At 42.5% G+C, this 24,797-nt stretch overlaps 1 protein-coding gene and 1 pseudogene across 2 annotated transcripts in view; one reads left to right on the top strand and one right to left on the bottom strand.

Annotated features, from left to right (window-relative positions):
* The window catches only part of LOC114652426 (E3 ubiquitin-protein ligase TRIM16-like), a 1,019,527-nt gene that overhangs the window by 512,503 nt on the left and 482,227 nt on the right, over nucleotides 1-24,797 (bottom strand). The gene's annotated exons all lie outside the window — the stretch shown is intronic.
* Nucleotides 1-24,797, top strand: part of LOC114652555 (tripartite motif-containing protein 16-like) — a 593,234-nt pseudogene that overhangs the window by 308,670 nt on the left and 259,767 nt on the right.

Below are 24,797 nucleotides of genomic sequence, written 5' to 3'. Positions count from 1 at the left end.
GTAGCAGTGTGTAATATTAGTTAAATTCTTAAACACATTTTATAATTGAGCTACAGTTAAAATCAAACAAATATGAAATAATAAATGAGAAATTAAGTAAAATGTAATTTAGAATATTCTGTTAGACGTGCGCATGGCAGACGATACAAAAGCTTATCTGATTGTAATTCCATGCTGAGGTAAGAGCTGACGTCACCTCTGGCCATTGTCCTTTGTCCCTATCCCTTCTGGCCCGTCTTCTTCTTAATGGGCGCTGCCACCATTTTGTACCCTTGTGTAATTATTTTGAGCTTATCATTTAACAAACTGTTTTTTATCTTTTTCCATCAATTTATATGGAGTTTGCTTCTTAAGGTACCCCCAAATCTTTATCTTCTCCTGGTCCTTATTTACAATTCACATTAAAAATAAGTTTGAAGATAATCAGAACATATTAGGACCCCTTCACTTTTTTAATGTGCCTTTTGTGTTCATCAATCTACACTCAGTAACCCATAATGACAAAGTCAGCACAAGTTCTCAGTAAGGTCTACAAATTTATTACAAAATGAAACTGAAATTTCTCCTTCCCTGAATTATTCAGACACTTAATTCAGGTGTTTGTGGAAGCCCCTTTCGTGGTCTTCATGACTCAGTGTCACTACCAGCTTTGCACTCCAGGGTTTGGCCAGTTGATCCCATTCTTCCTGGCAGATCCTCTCAAACTCTGTTAGATTTCAGAAGAAGTTTCTGTGAACTGTCATCTTCAGATTTATCCACACATGTCCCATGAGTTTTGGACATTGGCTCGGTGACTCAAGGACACTCAGAGATTTGTCATAAAGCCACTCCAGAGTCGTCTTGGTTGCCATCTTCAGTTCTCAGTCTTATTTAAGGTCACAGGTCTTATTTAAGGTCCTCTCTGTATTTGACTGCACTGCTCCTTCCCTCAATACTGACCTGTCACTCTGTCCCCATAGCCTGATGCTGTCACCACCATCTTCACTGTAGAGATGGCATTAGGCGGGTGTTGGTCATCTCCAGACATCCTGCTTAGACTTCTGTATAAAGAGTTCATCTGCCTCATCAGATCATTGAATCTTTCCCTTGATGCTCTCAGGCTGTCATTTGTCTTTTATTTGAGAGTATCTTCTGCCTGGCCACTCTTCCATAAACACCTGTGCTGCTAGGAACACTCAACTCTGTTAAAATGGCTTTATCCCCTTGCCCTGATCTTTGCCTCACCACAGTTTGATCATGGGGGTTCTACAGAAGATCCCTTAGGTTTCATGGCTTGTATTTTGTTCTGACAAGAACATACAGTTGGGGACATCTTCAAGACTTGAGGAGGAAATAAATTCCATCTTGAATCGAGAGGGTGCTGCTCCTGCTATGTCTTCATTGAGCTCACAGGCCAGTGACATCACTTCCTTTGCCAGCTAATTAAGTTGCACCTCATCTGGGACACCAGGATAAAATCCCACCAGAAGCAAGTGTTCATTACGGATCCGTGACAGAGGAGTTCTAATGTAGTCCTCCAATTTGCTTATCTTCTCCATCAAAATATATCAAATAAAATGCTTTTGGTCTGTAAAATCCTTTTAAATGTCGGTGGGAGACATGACTTCTGATCAAACAACAGCAGGCATATAAAACACGAGATCCCAGGGGGAGCACAGCTGAAAATGGATGAACGTGAACTTTTAACGTGGACTCCATCCAGCAGAATGTAATGGACACCGAAGACAGCAGGAGCAGATTCAGATGTTCTGATATTATAAAGCACTGACGCTGAGCTCAATTTGATTCCATTAACGTCTTCTCTGTTCTCAAATAAACAATTCATTTGTGCACTGAGCCGGCTTAGCCATTTTAAAACAGATTTCTGTTCATTAATCTTAAGCTGAGCACAGCAAAGGAAATAAAAGAATCCAAATGTCAAATGAAAAATGTATGTAAATACTTATGTTAGAATGTATATTTAAAAAGTATAAGGAGTATAATATTTCAATGTTCAATTCCAAAACATCTGATTAAAAGCAGCAATTTATTGTGAGAGTCTGTTGTCACTCAGCTAATGACTGTGAAAGGCACTATATACTAAAAATTTCTTAACCTCTTATTGTCACTCTGGTCCTCCTAATGGACTTCAACAACAAACACAATGTCACCACATGCTGTACCTGATGGTTTGCTTGTCATGATTACCCACTGGCTGATCTTCTCCAGACTCTTTTTCAGACCTGACAGCTCCTTTCTCAGGTTCTCAGATGATAAATAAGCAGTTTCAGTGAAGCTCAGCGAGTTTCCATCAGCAGGAAGGACACAGCAAGATGAGAAAGTCTGAATCAGGAGAGAAGAGGGGATGAGATTTCAGAAAGGAGACATTAAAAAGTAAGTAATGCTGATAAGAGGGGACTCATCTGAATTAAGGATCAGTGTGGTGGGCAATCAGCATGTGTTTAGATGGTGAGAACGCCTGTCATTGACTTGTTGGTTGTGTATAAGAGAATATTTGGTGGAGTGTAGTGGAGCATCAGAGATTAGCGACCTTAATGAGCTTTTCACGCAGGACTCCACGAGAGGCGAATCAAGATAAAGGGACTGAGGGGACAGGTTGGTCCAGAATTGACTTGGCACACAAAAGAAGGCCTTGGGATTATTATTGTTCTGAGACAAACTTAATTAAATGAAATGTAAAGACTAGCACTTGTTGGGAGAAATCTCTTCAATATGATTATACATTTGAAGGTGAGCAGCTCAGAAGTGTGATAGATACATCACCATCATCAACCACACAATGGAGAGAAAGCTACGGCAAGCTGAGTTATATAGCGCATACAATGCGTGGATGATAAATCAAGAAGAGAATCTCCCTAATGTCTGTAAAACACAGTCAACATCAGGACTATTGTGTGTAGTGTGAGATACAAGCACACGAGAAGAACAAGAGACGAGACTGGACTGTGGGGTCTGAGATGTGAGGAAATGCTGAAGGATTTGAATCTCATCAGTTTAAGGAAGGAGACATCAGAAGGTGCTCAAATAGAAGAGTTGGCACCATCTTTTATTAGATGTCCTCTTTTACATTTCATTTCACACAAAAACCTGTAGATTCGTTTGTCTGTCATGAACATGAAGGTAGCAGCTGAGATTTTTGAAAATAGAATTTTGGAAATGTAAAAAAAAATATGACCAGATGATGTCTGTTGAGCTGAATGGCCTGTTCTTGTCATGTTGTACAAACTTCTCAGATCTTTTAAATTTATCTCTAAATGTTCTCAGGTTCCACACACCCCAGTCTGATCAGACTCCCTGTATAGCGTTACTCTCACCTGCAGGAAGTGGAGATGGTCCTTGGTCTCTGAAAGCTCCTTTAGCTCGGCTTCTCTCCTCTTCAGCTCCTCAATCTCCTTCTCCAGTTGCTCCATGACTCCTTCAGTCTTCTCCATTTCTCTCAATTCTATTTCTTTGATTTTCTCAGTCAGTTTCCTGTTGGCTTCCTCAATGCAACGTATCAGATCAGTGAAGCTCTTCTCATTTTCTTGCACATCTCTTTCCACATAAATCTGAATAAATAGGATAAAGATTAAGAATCGAGTCACCTAATAAGAATAACTAATCACAAGACACAATTGTTGGTAGTTTGATACTTTGAAGGACAGTTTGAATCTGTTACAGTGATTGGTGGTACTTTATTAATTTAAAGAAGGGCAGTTGGAGTCCACCTCCCAGACAATATTTGGGTGTGGAAAACCTCCCTGGTTGGGTGGATATGCTTCTTGCTAGAGCAGGGAAGGAAGGATCCAGATGTCCTTGTAAATGATGTTCAGTTCTCATTAAACAATTATAAGAGGTAGGATCAGACTATCAGTGCTGCAGGTCAAATTTCAAGACTTGGGTGCAAAGCTGAGGATCAGTAGTGACATAGTGGTCAGAAGGTCTGCCTAAGCCACACACCAGTCTCGATAAAACTGAGGAGACTAAATTGACTACAGAGAAAAATCACAAAAACTTAAGGCACAGCCAAAAGAACACAAGACCTCACCAAACTCACAGAGCGTAAACATAATGAAGTGCCAGGAACTGTGGGAGACCCTCCGGATTTATAGGGTGGAAGGGCAGTTCCTGCCAGTGATTGGCAGGTGGCCCTGCCTCTTGGTGAGCCACACAGAAGCCAAATGGAACGTAACATAGGCAGCTTATAGACAGGATCACATACAAAGAATAATGTGCTTACTCAACAAAATCTACATTAACATACTGTAAATAAATAAACAAAAAACAACATGAAACAAGACTTTGAACAACATCCAGAGGAAGGAACAATGGCTGAAAAATGTCATGGTCAGCATGGGTGTAGACAGGGGATTTCATGCATCACTAATAAGCAGGAATTCTAGGAGGAAACAACAAAAACAGATGAGCATAGAACCATAAACCAATAAGGAGATTGGTCTGTGAGGTCAACTGTCACCTCTGAGTCTGGATTGGACTACAGAGTGTTGAGTGACACATTGTCCCTGCCTACTTTCTTTGAACTAAACCTACACCCGAGTGGTCTTGACCGGCTGCATTTAGTATATAGGTAGATATTGCTGAAAAGATCCAAATTCCCAGCAGCAGAATTTCTCCACTTTCAAATTAGAATTAAAAAAAAAAAACAAATCTCCCCAATTTTCCTCAGCTCCCTCCTATTTTTATTCCAGGAGAAATCCTGATCAGGTTTGAAGACTTGGACAGCATCTCAACCATACGTAAAAACATCTCAAAGAATCTCCCTTTCAAGTATCCTAGGATGTAGTGGGAGAAGGACCTTTGAATTAAAACCTCAGAAAAGGAGTGGAAGGCAGCCATGCATAGAATACACTCCAGCTCCATATGCACAGAGCATTCAATTATTCAACTTCAAATCTTTAATCAGTCACATATATCTCATTTAAAATTGTCCTAAATGTATCGAGGGTAAGATCAAACCTGTGAGTGTGGCAGTAGAGCTCAAGCCTCATTGGGCCACATGTTTTAGGAGGGCACCAAGTTACATCATTTTGGGCCAAAGTGTTTGAATGTTTTATCAGACAGCCTTGAGGTCACAATCACACCTAACTCATTAACAACTGCATTTGGTGGGCTATCAGAGGGGCTTAAAGTGGAGGAGGACACATTAACTGTAACTGACTTTACCACATTGTGAGCTCGTAGACTTGTCCTGCTTAACTTGAAGACCCCCAGCCCACTTGTGATAAGTCACTGGGTCACTGATGTTGTTTTCTATTTGAAATTGGACAAAATAAAATTCTCACTTTTCTAATTAATAAAACTTTAGATAAAATAAATAAATAAATTTCTACCTTTTTTCTCTTTTTTTACTATTTTTTATTGATCACTCCTATCAATTTCTTTTATGTGGATTCGTTCCCTGGACACTTTTACTTTTACAACGTGGACATGGATTTTTACACGCTGAGACTTGCCTATTCAAGAAGTCAACTTCAAGCGCTGAGAACAAATGCCAGTGTCGGTGTGGTACCCTATTTACCCGACGAGGTAAGAAGGTGGTATTGTGGCAGCAGAGCTGGCACTAAGCTAAAAATGAAGTGGCTTGCGAGAAAGTGGCGTTTTAAGCCTTCGGTGCCTTCTATGATCACGGGAAATGTGAACTCAATATCAAATAAGATCGACAAACTGGTTGCACTGGTGAAAAATGTCAGAACCTACAGAGAATGCAGTTTGTTGTGTTTTTGTGAAACGTGGCTAACTACCACCATCCCAGATGCTAACGTGGAACTACCTGAGTTTAGCACATTTAGAGCGGACAGAGACACAAGTACCTGTGGGAAGCACAAAGGAGGAGGTCTAGCTCTCTATGTCAATACAAGATGGTGCAACTCTGGACATGCTAACGTCAAAATCTCCACTTGCTGCAGGGACATCGAACTGTTGGCCGTAAGTCTGTGTCCCTATTACTTGCCCAGAGACTTTGGACACGTCATTGTTGTCATCGTGTATATCCCTCCTCGGGCAGACATGGAGACAGCGAGTGACATCATCCACTCTACTGTTGCTAAGTTACAAACGCAGCACCCTGAGGCACTTGTGCTAATATCTGGAGACTTTAACCATGTGACGCTGGACAAAACATTACCTGCCTTCTCCCAGTATGTGGACTGTAACACCCGGGGAAATAAGACTATTGACTTACTGTATGCAAACGTTAAAGATGCATACAGCGCCACCCCACTGCCTGCGCTTAGGAAAGCAGATCATAACCTGGTTCTGCTTCAGCCTCACTACAAACCAAGAGTGAGGGTCCTACCTACAACCACACGTTCATTCAGGAAGTGGTCCTCTGAGGCAGAGAAAGCTCTGAGAGAATGCTTTGGAACTACGGACTGGGATATCCTGCAGGGATCTTATAGTGAGAACATTGAGGAGGCTGTTGACTGCACTACTGACTACATCTGTATGGACATTGTAGTTCCAGTAAGAACAGTACGCTGCTATGCTAGCAACAAGCCATGGATTACAAGTGACATCAAGGGCCTTTTGAACCAGAAGAAAAGGGCTTTTAAAAGCGGTGATCAGCATGAGTTCAAGTGCGTGCAGAAAGAACTCCGAGTCCAGCTCAGGGCAGCGAAGGAGCAGTAAAGGAGAAAGCTGGAGCAGAAGTTGCAGAATAACAGCATGAAGGAAGTGTGGGATGGGATGAAGATATTCACTGGCTGCAGCTCGAAGTGGGGTGCCACCATCGAGAGAGACGTGAAGAGAGCAAACCAAATGAACAACTTCTTTAACAGGTTTGACCACCCTAACCCACTCTCACTCTCACCTCGGAGTACTGCACCCTCCACCCAACCTTCTGCTGATACCAGCATAGGAAAGACATCCCCAGTCACAATTACAGCAGCCCAGGTGAGCAGAGAGCTGACGAGACATTGTGCCAGCAAAGCAGTAGGTCCAGATGGAGTATCGCCACGACTGCTGAAGGCCTGTGCGCTGGAGCTGGGGAGTCCTCTACAGCACATCTTCAACCTGAGCCTGGAACAGGGGAGAGTCCCGAGGCTTTGGAAAACATCTTGTATCACCCCAGTCCCAAAGGTGTCACGTCCTAGTCAGCTGAATGACTTCAGGCCTGTCGCCCTGATGCAACATGTAATGAAGACCATGGAGCGGCTGCTGCTTCACCACCTGAGGCCAGAGGTCCACCATGCCCTCAACCATCTGCAGTTCGCATACCAGGAGAAGGTGGGAGCGGAGGATGCCATCATCTATATGCTACACCGATCCCTCTCCCTCTTGGACTGAGGCAATGGTGCCTTAAGAATTATGTTTATGGACTTCTCTAGTTTCTTCACCACCATCCAACCTCTGCTCCTTAGGGACAAGCGGACAGAGATGGGAGTAGATTCATACCTGGTGGCATGGATCATGGACTATCTTACAGACAGACCTCAGTATGTGCGTCTTGGGAACTGCAGGTCTGACATTGTGGTCAGCAACACAGGAGCACCGCAGGGGACTGTACGTTCTCCGGTCCTGATCAGCTTGTATATATCAGACTTCCAATACAACTCGGAGTCCTGCCACGTGCAAAAGTTCTCTGACGACACTGCTATTGTGGGCCGCATCAGGTGTGGCCAGCAGGAGGAGTATAGGAACCTAATCAAGGACTTTGTTAAATGGTGTGACTCAAACCACCTACCCCTGAACACCAGCAAAACCAAGGAGCAGATGGTGGATTTTAGGAGGACCAGGCCCCTCATGGACCCTGTGATTATCAGAGGTGACTGTGTGCAGAGGATGCAGACCTATAAATACCTGGGAGTGCAGCTGGATGATAAATTGGATTGGACTGCCAATACTGATGCTCTGTGCAAGAAAGGACAGAGCCGGTTATACTTCCTTAGAAGGCTGGCGTCCTACAACATCTGCAGTAAGATGCTGCAGATATTCTACCAGACAGTTGTGGGGAGCACGCTCTTCTACGCAGTGGTGTGCTGGAGAGGCAGCATAAAGAAGAAGGACGCCTCACACCTGGACAAACTGGTGAGGAAGGCAGGCTCTATTGTAGGCACGGAGCTGAACAGTTTGACATCTGTGGCAGAGCAAAGGGCGCTGAGCAGACTCCGGTCAATCATGGAGAATCCACTGCATCCACTAAATTGTATCATCTCAAGACAGAAGAGCAGCTTCAGCGACAAACTGCTGTCACTGTCCTGCTCCACTGACAGACTGAGGAGATCGTTCCTCACCCACACTATGCGACTCTTCAATTCCACCCGGGGGGGTAAACGTTAACATTATACAAGATTATAGACTGTTATACCTGCCTCGCACTCTCCACCTTGCATTTTATAACTTGCACTGCATTTTTATCACTCTTTAATTAATATTGTTATTATCAGTATGCTGCTTCTGCTGGAGTATGTGAATTTCCCCTTGGGGATTAATAAAGTATCTATCTATCTATTTATCTATCTATCTGATCATTTCATTCTGAGCCTCTCATCTGGGGGTCTACGCTATTCATTCTGGGGTTGATTTATTGACAAAGGAATGAAGTATAAAATGGACCTCGGCCAGGCAGGGTCCTTAGCCCGTTACGGTGTAATGTCATGATAAGTGACGAGGTCTTTCCTCACATAGTAATAGAGGAAGCTGAATCTTTGTCTTCTGCCATGTCAAGATGCTACCCTGATAGTCAAATCCACTCGGGCCTCATCAGGTCAGATATCTCCACGCCACATGCTAATTCTTTCCTCCATATGTGACTGAGCCCTCAGCCCAAATCTGTTTGTAAAGACTGCACAGCTCAGTCAGGTGAGAGGCAGCAGCCAACGACTCAGAGCGGCCATCGCCACACCACAATCAGCCCATCACTGTCACAGACTTCAAGTCACAATTGTCCCGATTCCCTCTGCACCACTGGACATTGCAGATCTCACATTCTCATCTTTCATTTTCAAAACATGGTGCCTTAGGAACAGAGGAACGTGAATTAGAAACAGAGAGAATTCAGAGAGTGATAGAAATAGAGAATAAAAAGAGTGGAAAAAGACAAGAGGACAAAGAAAGGAGAAAATAACATCAAGTGAGATGAATGAAAGTGGGCCAGCACCTGTGTGACACAGTGACACACACACAGTCACACCAGGAGAGGACATGAAGTGTCATAGATACCCGTTAGGACCACCAAATCAATAAGAACACAAACTCACCTGTAAAAACTCCTCAGCGCTCAGAGGTTCACACGACTGCAGGAGGACATTTGGAGCTTCAGGACCTGCACATGAAAAGAGCAGAATGGGGACAGTGAAGATGGCGTTTGGTGACATCAGTCCATTCACTGGGCAGTAATTACTAGAACAGGACAGTTCAAATGTGACACAAACTGACGAGCAGTGACCTGCTGAAGCCACTAAAGCACCACTCAGTGCCCACCATACCCACTGGCACATCTTGTCAGCACACTGGGCTTACTGGTGTTTAAAGACTTTTGGTAGACTCACCAGCTCTCACTTTATGTCTCCGCTGTTCTTCTTCACCACAGAGAGTCTTCAGGTCCTCTCAGTCAGAGAAGTCGGCTATGAAGAGATCAGCTGCAGAGCCCACCAAGAATGAGCAGAACACAATGTGCCGAATGTCTTTAAAGGCTTTAGTCATCCTGTGCCTAGGGGTCTTCATATTTCTATCTCTCTGTGACTTTGTGTCCAAGCACAACCTTTCACAGAGTCTGACTCTCCAGAGGCTTCAGTCCTACATGAAGAGAAGAGCTGCAGGGTCACAGTGGCCGACATTGGGGTCTTTTCACAGGGGATGACTTATAAGAAGCCATCAGCTCTTTGGTGAGGTGCCCTGTTGGTCACATTACATGTGTGTACATCAGGGGTGTCCAAGTCTGGTCCTGGGGGGCTACTGTGGCTGCAGGTTTTCATTCTAATCATCATCTTCATCAGTCACCAATGTCTGCTGTTCATTGACTTCTTTTCACTTTATTTCAGTCTCCTTGTGTTTTAGAGCACAATGGTAGTGTTGGGGTCTCACAATAAGGAGATCACAGGTTTTGTGTTTGGGGGTCCTCCCTGAGTGAAATATTGTAAGAGTTTTCGTTTTGTTTTTTTATGTAACCAAATATGGACCAATGACGAGTGAGGGGAGCTATCAAGGATGGGCTGGACTGTCATAGCCCACCAGGAGGCACAGACCCCCTAGTAATGATAAATCAAAAGTAAATACGCGTCTTGTGTATAACAAAATTAAACAAAACATTTGACTGACAATTTCATTTGCTGTTATGGTAATGATTTAGGGATTTAAATTATTAAATGTTAAATTAATCAGGTGGAATGTGTTCTTACTTTGATTGTGAATGAACGGGGTACACGGTAAATGTGTTAGTGACTGGGATTGTGTGTCTGTAACTGGAAGATTAGTTAGGAATGGTGCAGACAGGAGAACTATCATTTAGAATTACAGAAATGTTTTATTATTCTACTGTGCTGTGACTTAGACGGCTTTGTTCTAATCGCCTCTCCAGACCTTGAAGATGTGTCCATGAGGGGGAGATGTTGCTGGTAAAGTCTGAGGCTTTTTGTGGCAGCAGGTCCAGATGTGTTTATCCCGCTGCTGTTTGCTGATTTCACTTGATTTCTGACACAATTCCTTCAAGTGTTTCAATGATACGTGAGGCTTCACTCTGTTCATCACTAACTTCTTGGACCTGCGCAGACCCCGACAGAAGCCCCTCTGGGTCAGATGGAAGTCTCCTGAAGCAGTGGGTCCCTCTGCAAGCAGCACCCCCAGGTGGCACCCAAGGACCCTTACAGGATTGTCCCTCAGGACTATGACTCCCATTTATCCCTGTGGGTGTCCTTACTGGGTTCACACCAGCAGAGCACTGCCATCTATTATACTGGGGGAGGAACTGTTTGTGATACTCCACCTCCTCCATTCTATCTATTAATCTCTTCTTCTGAGCAGGTTATCGATTCAGCGCCATCCCAGCCAGGCTATTCCTCAAATATGGCACTCACACCCTTTACATGAAGGACCCCCAAACTGTGATTCAGCTCTTCTTCCATCGTTACATGAGGATTTTCTGTATAATAGTAGACACAGTTGTGCCGATTTACAGCACCTGAAACTTTAAATTGAGCTTCGTCGGTACTCGTAATTTTATCAGTGATGCCACTGCCTTGTCTTTCTTCATTTATCACCATTTGTCAGAATTGTAAATGGCGATCACGATCGTCCTCTAATAACCCTTGAATCAATCTTAGCCGATACATTGCCAGCCTAAACATTACATTAGATGTTCTCATGTTCAGGGCTGTAAAAATGAAAAAAAATAAAAAGAAAGAAAAAGCTGTACAAGTACCAATAACTGCAAAGTCTGCTTGTGTTTTCTAAAAATAAGAATAAATCATTTTAAGCCCCATTAAATTAATAAATGGTAAATATTCATAATTACAAATAATTATCTTTATAACTGCATATAATTTAATTGATTAAAACATGTCCGAAAACAAAACAAAAAAATAACATTTCAAAGAAAGGACCGATAATGGCGGTGGTCTCAACAAGGTGACCAGAGTTCAGATCTCAGGTCCTCCCTGCCCACAGCCTGCATGTTCCCTTCATGTCCATGTGGGTTTCCTCCCGGTGCTCCGTCTTCCTGCCACACTCCATTGGGCTCACCCTGCGATGGGCTGGCGTCCTGTCCAGGGATTGTTCCTGCCTCGCACCTGATACTCGCTAGGACTGAGCTCTACCATGATGCCAGTTAATTCTGTATTAATGAGATGTCCCTCAATTCGGGGGTGGCTGTAGGCTCGTGGCGGCTCTGGGCAGAGAAAGAATCGGTGGCCTCTTCGCCCGCCAATGGTATCTTATGCACGGCGGATGGCCACGTCCGTTGCGGACACTGCATAGCCGCCTCGTGCTAACACTCATCATCAAGACACTATATAAAAGCGGTCGGAATTGTCCATCCGTCCCGTGAGTGCAAAGTGTAGCGGTATTCCGCTTATCACAGACTTACTACTTGCGGTACGAAGCGACGCGATGTGAGCAGAGTTCTGGTGCTCCCATCGTTTTTGTGCGCGTTCTTGGAGATTAGATACACTGTAAAAAATAAATCTTGCATGTGTGAAAAATAATAATAAAATATAGCTAACTATACGCAAAATAATCATTACTTTAATTAATAAAAATGAGTTTTACCCTTTTTATTGATTATTTTGTTCTAATTATGAATAATGTTAACTTATTATTTTTCTGAAATCGTAAACATTTTTTATATCTTATTCTAAGTAAAAAAACTATACTGTGAATTAAACACATTTAAGTTAAGTTAAATTTAATGACACTGCACTTCCTCTCACATCGGTTTCTTGGTCTTTACAACAACGCATTCAGCTGTAACGCTTATCCATAACAAGAGTTATTTTACTACGAATGTGTAAGTATAAAGCATATTAATTCCGTAATGAATAATAACTAGTATTTCATTTCGTATAGTTACAGATGTAAGCATTTGTTATTTTCACGAAACCTTTCCCTTCATGTGGGAAACATGGCGGGCAAGGTAGCGTCTTTCTACCGTAACAACCTACCTCGTTGGTTTGCTTTAAAAAGCAGGCACATTTCTCGGATAGTTACATATGTTCATATTTTTTTTTAATCGTTTAAAATTTTATTTTACACAGAAAAAGAAAATGACACTTTGAGATAAGTTTGAGAACGCTATGGCGTTTGTCCTAAAGTACGACCTGTAAACAACATAAAAAGACGTTTGCCTAACCGTCACGGTATTATTTGACTTCTTATTTAATTAGTGTTCTACACAAGTAATGTATTTACTGGTTAATTTTTAATGCTGTGATTTATTTAGCGATGTTTGATTTCCTACGTCCTATTTTATTTCAGGATTTTCACTATCGCATACTGAAAAGTAGTGGAAAAGGCGGCCATTCATTTAACGGGATATGTTGGCGTAAATGCAGGACGTGTGAAGAGCGCCATCTGCCGCAGGATTTCACTCACTTCACTCTCTACGTTTCCTTCCCGTTTAGCACTCATTCCTGGGACATTATTTGATTGAGATATACTTTTTGAAAAAAGTTTAAATAAAGAAAAGAAAATTTTCATTGACATTTGAATGTCAGTAATTCAGTAAAAATTATCCTCAGACATTTGATTTAATTTTCCTTTGAAAATACAACTCCGTTGTTGTGACTATCTGTGTATGTTCAAATAAATAAAGATATATGGAATTTTAGCATGTATTTGTTATACAGTCGTTACTGTCCAGCGTTGCATTATTACTCTTTTTTTTTTTAGTACTGTAATTCAAATGAAAATCGGAGTAAAATAAACCATTTTTGCCACTACTTATATTTAATCAAACTCATTTCTTTTAGGTAAATTTGAGTAAATTAATAAATTAAGTTTACTCAGTAGTGCAGTATATTAAATCTACTCAGAAATATTGCTTGTAATTTGTTGCCTTATTTTTTTTAAGTACTTTTAACGCGTTATTTTTTACAGTGTAGGCTATTTTTAGATTTGTATACAAAGAAATATTGTCCTGCCTTACTTCTTCTAACTTGGTCACTTTATTAGCAGTCATTCATTGAGTTTTGCGACACGACATTTTCAAGAGCAAAGCGCTCTGTCCATGTTTATTCACGTACTTACAAAGTATTTGATCGAAACATTGAAATAGAATCGTAAAATATTTAGTATGGCGTGTGTTGCTTTTACGTCCAACAGATGGCGCTGTGTTTTCAAAAAAATCATGTTTTTACCTGTCACAGGTGTGACATCTGTATAATATATATATAAAAACACGCGTGTATTTGAATGCAACGTTGTGTCAAAATTTCAAAGCAATCGGTGAAGAACTTTCGGAGATTTAAGGTTTTGAACAAACGAACATGTACATTTTTATTTATATAGATGTGTATATATTTATGTATATATATGATTTTGGCAGCCAAGCGCTTTTTTTCCAACCTAGAAGACGTCTCTTGAGATCCGTTTAATCGCCTCGTTGATTGCATGTCCTCCCAGGTAGTTTCACTCCCCATTTTCTGCACCAAGTCATCTCCCCTTTTATGAGTGACTGTGTTAGTGGCCGTTCTTCGTACAGGTCTTTGAACGCACTGAATACTTGTAACTGGTGTCGCCAGTCGGCTACTTTGGACAGGGAATGGAAGCAATTGTCGAGTAACAAAAATTATTTGTAAGTGATTTCGCATTGAAGAAATAGTAAAAACTTGATCACTTGGGTCAATACCTAAAGAAAAACACACAGCAAATGCAATTGCGAATAAACCAGAATCTGTATGATTTAATTGTTGCTGTGCGTCTTCATAAACTATGGGAGGTTTGTAAGGAAACAAAGCCTGCTGATCTGCTCCCGTTTCATCTTACAGTACTCTACCACCGGGAACTGATCTGATGTTCATACTAACCTGGTTTATGGCTTATGTCTCCGGGGAGATCACACCTGAAATTACCAAGCGTTACTGTTTATAGCTGTGTATTGGAACATCCAAATCCTGCTTCCTCCTCCTGCTGCTTGCTATCGCCGCTCACCTACGCTACCACACCCGCCTGTCCTACTGGCTCCGTTGTGCTGTGCTGCTTCTTCACTGCTATCAGCTAAGTATCACTCACTATTTTAGCGCCTTGAGTACTGAGAAAAGCGCTATATAAATGTAATGAATTATTATTATTTATTATTAAACACTAAAGTACAAAAACGAAGTAGAAAGTATCACTAAACCACAACATCGCCGGGAACACCGGCACACCGCGTCTACTAAACACTAAGAAACACTAAAGGAAAAAATACTATTCAGTAAGTACCGCGTCTACTAAACAGTAAAGGAGAAAGGACTAACCGCGTCAGCTGTGGAGCTCAGCTCGGAGAGAAATGAAGTGAATGAAATGAGGTGAATGGGAGGGGAGACGATCACGTGACTCCAACACCCGCCTTAAGTCTCCGTCGCTCCATAAACACAGCCACACGGATCCCAACTCTCCTTTCGCACACCGCATCTCCGAAACACTAAAGGAAAAAATACTATTCATTAAACACTGCATCTACTATACAGTAAAGGAGAAAGGACTAAACACTGTGGAAAAAGAACGGCATGACCGCGTCAGCAGCGGAGCTCAGCTTGGAGCGAAATGAAGTGAATGAAATGAGGTGAATGGGAGGGGAGATGATCACGTGACTCCACCACCCGCCTTAACTCTCTGTCCCTCCACAAACACACAAACACAGCCACACGGATCCCAACTCTCCTTTATAGATATAGACTACTGACTGGTCCCAATTAACACATGCTAAACAGAAAAATGGGGAGTCAGTGTCAGAATGGGAACACCATCTTTGGACTCTCTCTCTCTTCACCTGTTCCTGTTCAAGCCACGTTTTCAAGTGTTTTGTTAAACCATTGATTTTTACTCAGCCCTGTATGCCCAGTGAACTCGAGACTTGATGGCCCACCTGTGCCTTTGTATCTCAGTTATGAAAAGAGGAGTGGAGGTCACAGAATAACACACCGCCCTTGCGCTGAAAACCACCATTACAGGCTCCTATGCAACCTGGGTTGTTCATGTTTCCTCAAAACAACAAAAATCTCTGCTGTCCGGGTTCCTCTTGGATTACAGTATTCAAAATCTTTTCACAGTACTGCATGATTTTCTTTTTGGACTGCATTATGACGAAGTCTGGTTCTCGGACTTCCTAACCAGTGCTATTAACAAAGAGACTATTTGCCTAATGAACTGTTATATCTCAGCAGAATTGGCTGGAGCAGCAGTCTCTCTTTAGTCACAACAACTGCCTTTCTTCAGGAGTGGTTCCATCCCACATGTCTCCATTACTAAATCTATTCGCTTTCAGTGGCGTAATGTGAGACCATGGGTATTAGCATGTCAGGAAAGGGAGGACTGGGAGTATGTGGGACCTAATATTTGGTCCACCCCAGATGGATCTGTTAAGAAAACTGCAGTAGGACTAGTTGTACCTGTAAGCTGATTGCTCTGTCAATCAACTTCCACCCCTAAACCTACACCCATGCTGTTTACCCTTCAAATCTTTTGGTTGGACTCACTCCCCTCATCTCTCTGGGCACAAGGGAAAAATAATTTTGGCCGAATAGCTCATGTTTAACCCTTGGTCATTTTCCCAAAATCATCCTTCTGTTCACGTCGTGCACAACATCCTTTTTCACCTGAGGCAGAGGCCGCTATTACCATTGATCATGCTGACTTAGTTAAGCAGGGTGCTATTATTCCAATCCAATACTCTCCTGTGAACTCTCCTATTCTTCCAGTTAGATAAGCCGATGGCTCATGGCAGTTCATTCAGGAGCTCCGTGGAGTCAATGCTGCTCTACACCCTAGGACTCCTATAGTCCCAAATCCTTCCACTATTCTCTCTACAGTCCCGTCCACTGCTATGTGGTTTTCTGTTATTGATCTCATGAATGCTTTCCTTTCTATTCCTGTTCACCCTGAATCCCAGTTCTGGTTTGTATTCACTTTTAAAGGGAAGCACTGGACTTGGACTGTGATGCCAGAGGGATATACAGAGGCTCCGTATGTGTGTGAGTGTGTGTGGACAAGCATTAACAAATTATTTGGAAGGTTATTTGCCAAAGGTTGGTAGTGTCCTGGTGCAATATGTCGATGATTTGTTGTTATACTCCCAGGCTCAGGAACAATGCGAAGAAGACACAAGAGCTTTGTTGGTCTTCCTAGCGGAAAACGGGCACCAAGTGTCCTGGAAAAAGTTGAAACTAATTAAAGAAAAGTGAAATATTTGGGTCATGATTTGACTGCAGGAGAATATGCACTGTCTAATAATAGGATTGAGGCTATTTAAAATTTATCTCGTCTTATTACAAGGCAGCAAGTTATGTCCGTCCTTGGAATGTTCAGATACTGCTGGTTCCAGATTTTGCTGAAAGAGCACAGCCAGTCCAAGATTTAGCGACCTCTCCTAATTTGGCTTTGACTGATAAAATATCATGGATGGAGTAGGCTGAGAAGGCTTTTACTGATATAAAATAAATTTTAATGTCTGCGCTTGTGTTAGGACTTCCAGACTACTCTCATCTTCTCACTCTGTCCGTGGATGAGAAAGGGGGGTGTATGACTGCAGTACTAACTCAACAACATGGAGACAGACAAAGACCAGTCGCGTACTGTTCTAAGAAACTGAATCCAGTGGCTGCTGCACTTCCGGCCAATTTGAGAGCAGCTGCTGTAACAACAGAGGTCATATTAGCGCTCAGATGTTGTTCTCATGAGTCTATTAACTGCTAAGGTACCACATGCTGTACATTCCATCTTAGTACAGGCAAGAACATTTCATTTGACAGCCGCGTTTGTGGTAGTGAATTGTCAAACTCACACGGGGAAAACGAATCAAGTGAGTGAGGGAAATGTGCAAGCAGACATGTGGGCAAAGAAAGCCACCAGGGGTCCCACCTCACCACTAACCTCTTTATCACTACAACAGGAGGAGGAATGAGAATCACCTGAGGATGCAGTTTTATTTCTACACTAGGGGGCTCCACCCCCTGCTCACTTCACTCGCCAACCCCTGGTCTTGGGTAACCCAAAATAGATTTGAAAGAGATTATTGTCTGTCTTGGTAATTGTTATATATGTATCACGTTCACTGTCACGACATCTGTAGGTCTATGTAATATATGTAAATGACAATAGCAGTTTAATTGTTATGTTATGTAAGTACAGAATGTCTTTGAGTTTGCGCAGATCTATGTATGAGATATATTGGAGTGTAAAGGTGTAGATGACATACAAAGGATATCTTCATACACCACATTTGTAGTAAAGATGGCGTGTTGTCCTTGAATGAGTTTTCCTTGGTATGGAGTTATTATAATCTTGACGTTAACGTCACATGCATGCCGGACTCTTGAGAAGGCTACATAAAGTTGTCCATGTCTAAATACAGGCTCAGAGAGGTAAAGGCTGACTCTGTCCATGGTCTGTCCTTGGGATTTGTTGATTAGGTATACGCTGTTTACTGTTAGTAATATGGATAATTGCACGTACTGTTAAAATCACTTATTTCTGTTAGTTGAACTCTTTCGTTTCTGAGCCGTGGCTCCTTTGCTTGCGGTGTATAGGTGCATGTGCCCTCCGTACTATCTCGGGTTTGACTATGCTGTGTTTTGTGGACGTTTGGGGACTCCGTACTTTCTCTGGTTTGACTGTGGGGCGGGACGCGGAAGCCTCTTCTGTTTGTGTTTTCTGTGAGTACTTATAGTGTTGTATTACTGTAATGTGATTCACATATGCTGTGGAGTCCAGATCTAAGGGGCTTCTGTACCATCTCGGGTTTTTGCTTGCGGTGCTTTCGAAGCGCGTTGTAGGCGCCTGCACCTTCCGTACTATGTCGGGTTTGACTATGCTGTGTAGTGTGGACGTGTAGGGTTCTGTACTCTCTTGAGAGGGCTACATACAGTTGTCCATGTGTAAACTCTGTGTTATTTGAGAACCACGTTGTAGGCGCCTGTGTTCGTTGTTTTTATCCAGGCGGGCTTGTTTTTGTATCTCCGTCAGTCGAGCTCTTTCGTTTTGGAGCCATGCCTGCTTTGCTTGCGGCATTTCAGACGTGCGTTGTAGGCTCCTGTGTTCATTGACTTTTTTGTGTGGCTGTGTCATTAGTCGTTAGCTATGGGCGTATTGTTGCTTCCAGGCGGGCTCGTGGTTTACCATTCTCGGTTAGCCTGTGTTTTCTGTGGTTGTACTGTTAATATTGTATTACTGTAATGTGATTCACAAATGTTGTGGAGTTCGGATCTGTGGGGTTTCTGTACTATCTCGTGTTTATGCTTGCGGTGTGTTAGAAGCGCGTGGACTATGCTGTGTAGTGTGGACGTTTAGTTCAGAAGCGCGTTGTAGGTGCCTGCGCCTTTCGTACTTTCCCGCGCCTTTCGTACTATCTTTGTGGACCGTTGGGGCCTCCGTAGCCTCTTCCGTTTGACTCTGGTGTGCAGCGCAGAATCCTCTCTTTTGTGTGGCAATGTCGTTAGTCATTAGCTATGGGCGCGTTGTTGCTTCATTTCTTATTTACGTTAGTTGAGCTCTTTCGTTTTTGAGCCGTGACTCCTTCATTCGCGGTGGATCAGACTTCGCTTGCGGTTTATGAGACGCGCGCTGTAGGCGCCTGCGCACTATGTCTCCTGGGTCCATCGCCGTGTACCTGTGTCTGCGCCTTCCAGTTTACCATTCTCGTTTAGTTAGGGTGACCATATTTTGATTTCCAAAAAAGAGGACGATTGGCACGGCCTCTAGACAAATTCAGACAAGCTTCTTGGTGGTTGATGAACATTATTTATTATACTTCAATGGTGTAGAATTAACCTCTGTAATAAAATAAAATGAAATCTGTAAAAACTTATAACAAAATAATAGCTCTCTTAGACTCTTCAAATAAATAATTAAATATTGTTCTAAATATGAACTATACTGTTCCAGCTTCAACAATATATCTCTTAAATGTAATAAAATAAATAACAGAAGAGTCTCACAAAGACAAAAAAACTTAAATAGAATCTAGACTTTTCATCTTTAGTTTTCTTCTTCATCCTGCTTCTCTTCTTCATCCTCCTTGTCAGCCCATCCATATTTTGCTGTAGAGCTGATCTTTCCTAGCAGTTTTCGATAGCTTAACAAATAAGCATGAAAGTCTTTGCAAGACATGTCTTTGAAGTTGTACTGAACTAGTAGAATCCCCTTTAGTGACTCTACGGAGAGCTGGTTCCTCTCCTTGGTCCACTGGCTTTGCAGTAGTGAAAAAACCCTCTCAACATTTGCATTGTGAGAGAGAAGTGCAAAGACAAACTGCGCAATTGTCAGTAGCTCTGAGTAACATGCAATGCTTTTTGCCTTTTCAAAATATTTGGTCCACTTCTGGTGTACCTGCAGGCCACTGAACTCCTCATCATGGTTGCACGTTTCTGTGAATTTCCTCAGATTGGTGACCTGGTCAAAACACTTAACATCATCAACTGCCACCCCCTTCTCTCCAAGGTAATTGATGCATGCCTCCACATCATTCCAGCTTGGTGGCTCACTCAGATCCATCCACATGAATGTTGAGAACTCTTCCATGGGAGTCATCCACTTCTCCAGATACTCCAGACATGCACTGTACATGCCATGCACATCTGCACAGAACTGGTCACAGCCTTTGTCAAGTCCATCTTTGCGCTTCTGTGCCAGTAGTCCCTTAACTTTAAGGGACATGAAGTTGTTGCTCTTGCGTTGAAGAAGAATGATATGTATATTGTTTAATATCTTCTTCACTTCCATAATGAACATGTTCTCCTGTTCCATTTCTTGAATGTGGGTGTGGAACACAGACATGAGTGTGTGCATGTGCCAAAGGTAGATTTCAGCAAAATCATTTTCAAAAAAACTCTTGAGTGCTATGGGTGGCTTTTGCTGAGACAGAAAATATGCCTTTAAAGCTGGAAACGTCTGTAACATCCTCTCAATGCTTGGGAACAATGACAGCCACCTTGTCTTGCTGTGAGAGAGCATCCTTCTGTAATCAATCTCAACAAAATCACAATACTCCTTCAGGCTCTCAGTGCGCACAGTGTAAATGTGAAAGTCCTGGTCGATTTTGAATATGATATTCTCAATGTCAATTTCTATTGTGCCTGCCCCATGGTGTGCACAATTATTCAATATGTGTGCTGGGCAACCCACACCGGTTAGTCTTGTTTTGCAGCAAACTCTTCAAATTTGCAAACACATTCTTTCCAGCTTCATCACGTCGGATTCCTCCAAAATTTGTGTTGCAATTGTCTCCAGCAAATGCAATGCATTTTTCCGACAGATTGTTTTTTGCCAGGGTTTCTGTGAGATATTTTGCAATGGTTTCTGCTGTCTCATTGGGTGTGTCTTTAACTTCAATCAATTTTGTTTGCACGCCACCCTTCTTCCAGTCAAAATACTGGATTATGACTGGGAATATTTTCACTGCTCCGTGGTTACTCCCGTCTGTGGAAACACCACAGTACTGGATTTCTTTGAGTGCTTCATGAGTGATTTCAACAGAGTGGGGGGCTATAGCACCATTGACGATGGCTTCGGTCTTGGTGCGAGCACTACTAAACTTTTTTGCAATGTCAGAGTCAGGAAATGCCTTTTTAAGCAAAGTACTGGTGCAATCCATGGACCTGTAACTGTTGTGATGTTTCACTGTATGAAAAGCCATTGCACCTTCTGCTGCATTTACATCATCCTCTGTTTTTCCTGGTCTGACAAAAAACTCTTGTCAACTTTGCAGATAAACTAGTCTCACCTCGCACAGCTTTTTTATGTTTCTCGGTGTCCATGTGGGCTTTCAGATCCCCAGCACCTTTATTGGATACCGAGACATATGTACCGGCTTTGCACACGGTGCACTCCGCCTCCCACTTGTCCCGACCGGGACGGTATGTGGGAAATTTTCTTTGCAGTTCATCGGTGAAGCTGCACTTAGGCTTCGGCATTTTCCCTGCTATACTGCTCCGCTCTCTGCTCTGATCCCTGTCTGTGTCTGTGTGTTTGCGCGCGCGCGCGGCGCAGACCTGCCCACAAGGCAGCCTCCCAGTAATTACGTCACGCAAAAAAGTAATACCCTAGTATTGTGTGCAAAACGCCAGTCAATTTACGTACACACGTAATGGTCCTATGAAAAACCGGACATTTTCGTGAATTTATAAAACCCGCCAGGACGCCCCGGACAGGACGTAAAAAGTGGACATGTCCGGGCAAAAGAGGACGCTTGGTCACCCTAGTTTAGTAATATGGATTATTCTTCGTTATGACTCAGGCACCGCCGAGAGTGGCAGCCTTTTCAGCAGCTCCGTGTATGACTTTATTTTTCTACCTTTTATTTTTCTCTTTTTTATTATTTTTTATTGACCACTCCTATCACTTTCTTTTATGTGGATTTGTTCCATGGACACACTTACTTTTACAACGTGGGCATGGATTTTTACACGCCGAAACTCATCTATTCAAGTACTCAACTTTGAGCGCTGAGAACAAATGCCAGTGCCGGTGTGGTTCCCTATTTACCCGACGAGGTAAGAAGGTTGTATCGTGGCAGCAGAGCCGGCACTAAGCTAAAAATGAAGCGGCTTGCGAAACGTGGCTAACTACCACCATCATAGATGCTAACGTGGAGCTACCCGGGTTTAGCACAGTTAGAGCGGACAGAGACACAAGTATCAGCGGGAAGCACAAAGGAGGAGGTCTAGCTCACTATGTCAATACAAGGTGGTGTAACTCTGGACATGTTAACGTCAAAGTCTCCACTTGCTGCAGGGACATTCAACTGTTGGCCATAAGTTTGCGTCCCTATTACTTACCTAGAGAGTTTGGACACGTCATTGCTGTTATTGTTTACATCCATCCTCGGGTGGATGTGGAGACAGCGAGTGACATCATCCATTCTGCTGTTGCTAAGTTACAAATGTAGCACCCTGAGGCACTTTTGCTAATCGCTGGAGACTTTAACCATGTGACGCTGGACAAAACATTACCTGCCTTCTACCAGTATGTGGACTGTAACACCCGGGGAAATAAGACTATTGATTTACTGTATGCAAACATTAAGGACGCATACAGCGCCACCCCGCTGCCTGCGCTTGGGAAAGGAGATCATAACCTGGTTCTGCTTCAGCCTCACTACAAACCAAAAGTGAGGGTCCTACCTGTAACCATATGCTCATTCAGGAAGTGGTCCTCTGAGGCAGAGAAAGCTCTGAGAGACTGGAACTACAGACTGGGATAACCTGCAGTGGTCAAATAGTGAGAACATTGAGGAGGTTGTTGACTGCACTACTGACTACATCAACTTCTGTATGGACATTGTAGTTCCAGTAAGAACAGTACGCTGCTATGCTAACAACAAGCCATGGATTACAAGTGACATCAAGGGCCTTTTGAACCAGAAGAAAAGGGCTTTTAGCCCTTATTCAAAGTTATTGTCTGTTTTTTACCTACATTTTTATTACTCTTTAATTTAATATTGTATTTTTTTTTTGGATCAGTATGCTGCTGCTGGAGTATGTGAATTTCCCCTTGGGATTAATAAAGTATCTATCTATCTATCTATCTATCTATCTATCTATCTATCTATCTATCTATCTATCTATCTATCTATCTATCTATCTATCTATCTATCTATCTATCTATCTATCTATCTATCGCAACGGAAAAGGAGATAAAGACGTGGCAGAAACAAAAGTGCAGAAAAAGACCTGAAAAGGATCCATCCATTAACTAAAATCCTTTTCTCCCAAAAACTTCCTTTCCAGGTCTTGAAAAGGCTGCACACAGTCTGGACCACACTTCCAGAGACACAGTGATGGCACAGATGTAACAATCCAGTCACGTCCCGGAGTTTTCCAACTTTGCTGATCAGTTCTGTAAAAGGTGTGCACTTTGCCAAAGATTTCATGTAAGAAAAGACTGGCAGGTAAGTCTGACTTTAACACCAATTCCGAAGGGCCCTTTTGAAAATCTGCAGATGGATTTTATTGAACTAACCCCGTCTCATGGGTATAAATATTGCTTGGTAATCATCAACGTTTTCTCTCACTAGGTGGAGGCTTTCCCATGCTGGCACGCAAATGCCAACTCAGTGGCCAAAGCGCAAATTAAACAAAATCATCCCACGTTGGGGTTTGCCTCAGAAATTGCAAACTGATAATGGAACTCACTTTGTAAATACTTTGTCACAAGATCTTTCTCAGTGACTGCAGATTGATGTCCACCACTACTGTAAATACCATCCACAGAGTGGAGGGATGGTGGAGCGTGTAAACTCCACCTTAAAATTAAAATTGGCAAAAATCTGTGAACACAAAGGTCTATGTGACACCCGGTGTAGTGGGAATTGTGGGTCACCAGCCTACACTCTAAGTGTCTAGTATGTGGGACCGAGCGTCACCAGGATGATGATGATGTCAGACAGGGAGACACAGGCACAATAGGGTTGGGTTTTTGTAAAAATAAAGTGAGGTTTTATTTACAGGTGCATTTAAAGAAGATCAAAAATAACGTCCTGCGTAAAATATATACACCCAGTCCAATACCGCAAAGGACACACAAAAACAATAATTAAATGGAGCCCAAAAATGATGACCATATACAGTATTTACAGTGCTGAGGGAATGAAAAAGAAAAATGCTGACAAATTAATGAAAATGCATATATACACAAAAATCAAAAATAAAGCTGTCTTCCTCCGCAGTAATCCAAGTCAGGAAGCGGCTCCTCCAAACAGTGTATAATACAAGGTTTACCAAAAAGAAGAATATTCAAATACAGAAAAAGAGAAAAAAGTGTAAATACAAAAATAAACAGTGCACCATTAACTACAATCCAATTAATACAAAGTTAATCCAGAGATATTTATCAAAATATGCACAAGAAAAACATCTTTACAGTAACCAAGGCACAAGCTGCAGTGCTCGGTAAACTCAAGACAATGTTCTACCAAGTACCCCTCTCTGTCTCTCTCTGCTAGCCAGAAGACCCCTCTAGAGGCAGTAATTCCCTTTGATATTCGGTCCAAGAATTTCACCTCCAGTGGCGCAATACGAATGCCCCCGGTGGTCCCTCTTAATCATGGCTTGGTTCAGGAAACCCACAAAATAGAACCGGAGTCCTATTCCATTGGGGGGGGGGGAGTGGGGGGTTGGGGGGGGGGGGGGGGTTTTGCTTGGAACACTCTAATTTTTTCAATGTTCCATATG

Source organism: Erpetoichthys calabaricus, chromosome 5, assembly GCF_900747795.2.
Source record: "Erpetoichthys calabaricus chromosome 5, fErpCal1.3, whole genome shotgun sequence".
Classification (NCBI taxonomy): Eukaryota; Metazoa; Chordata; class Cladistia; order Polypteriformes; family Polypteridae; genus Erpetoichthys; species Erpetoichthys calabaricus.
The sequence above is the reverse complement of the archived record's forward strand: the minus strand, read 5'-3'. Positions and strand labels throughout refer to the sequence as shown.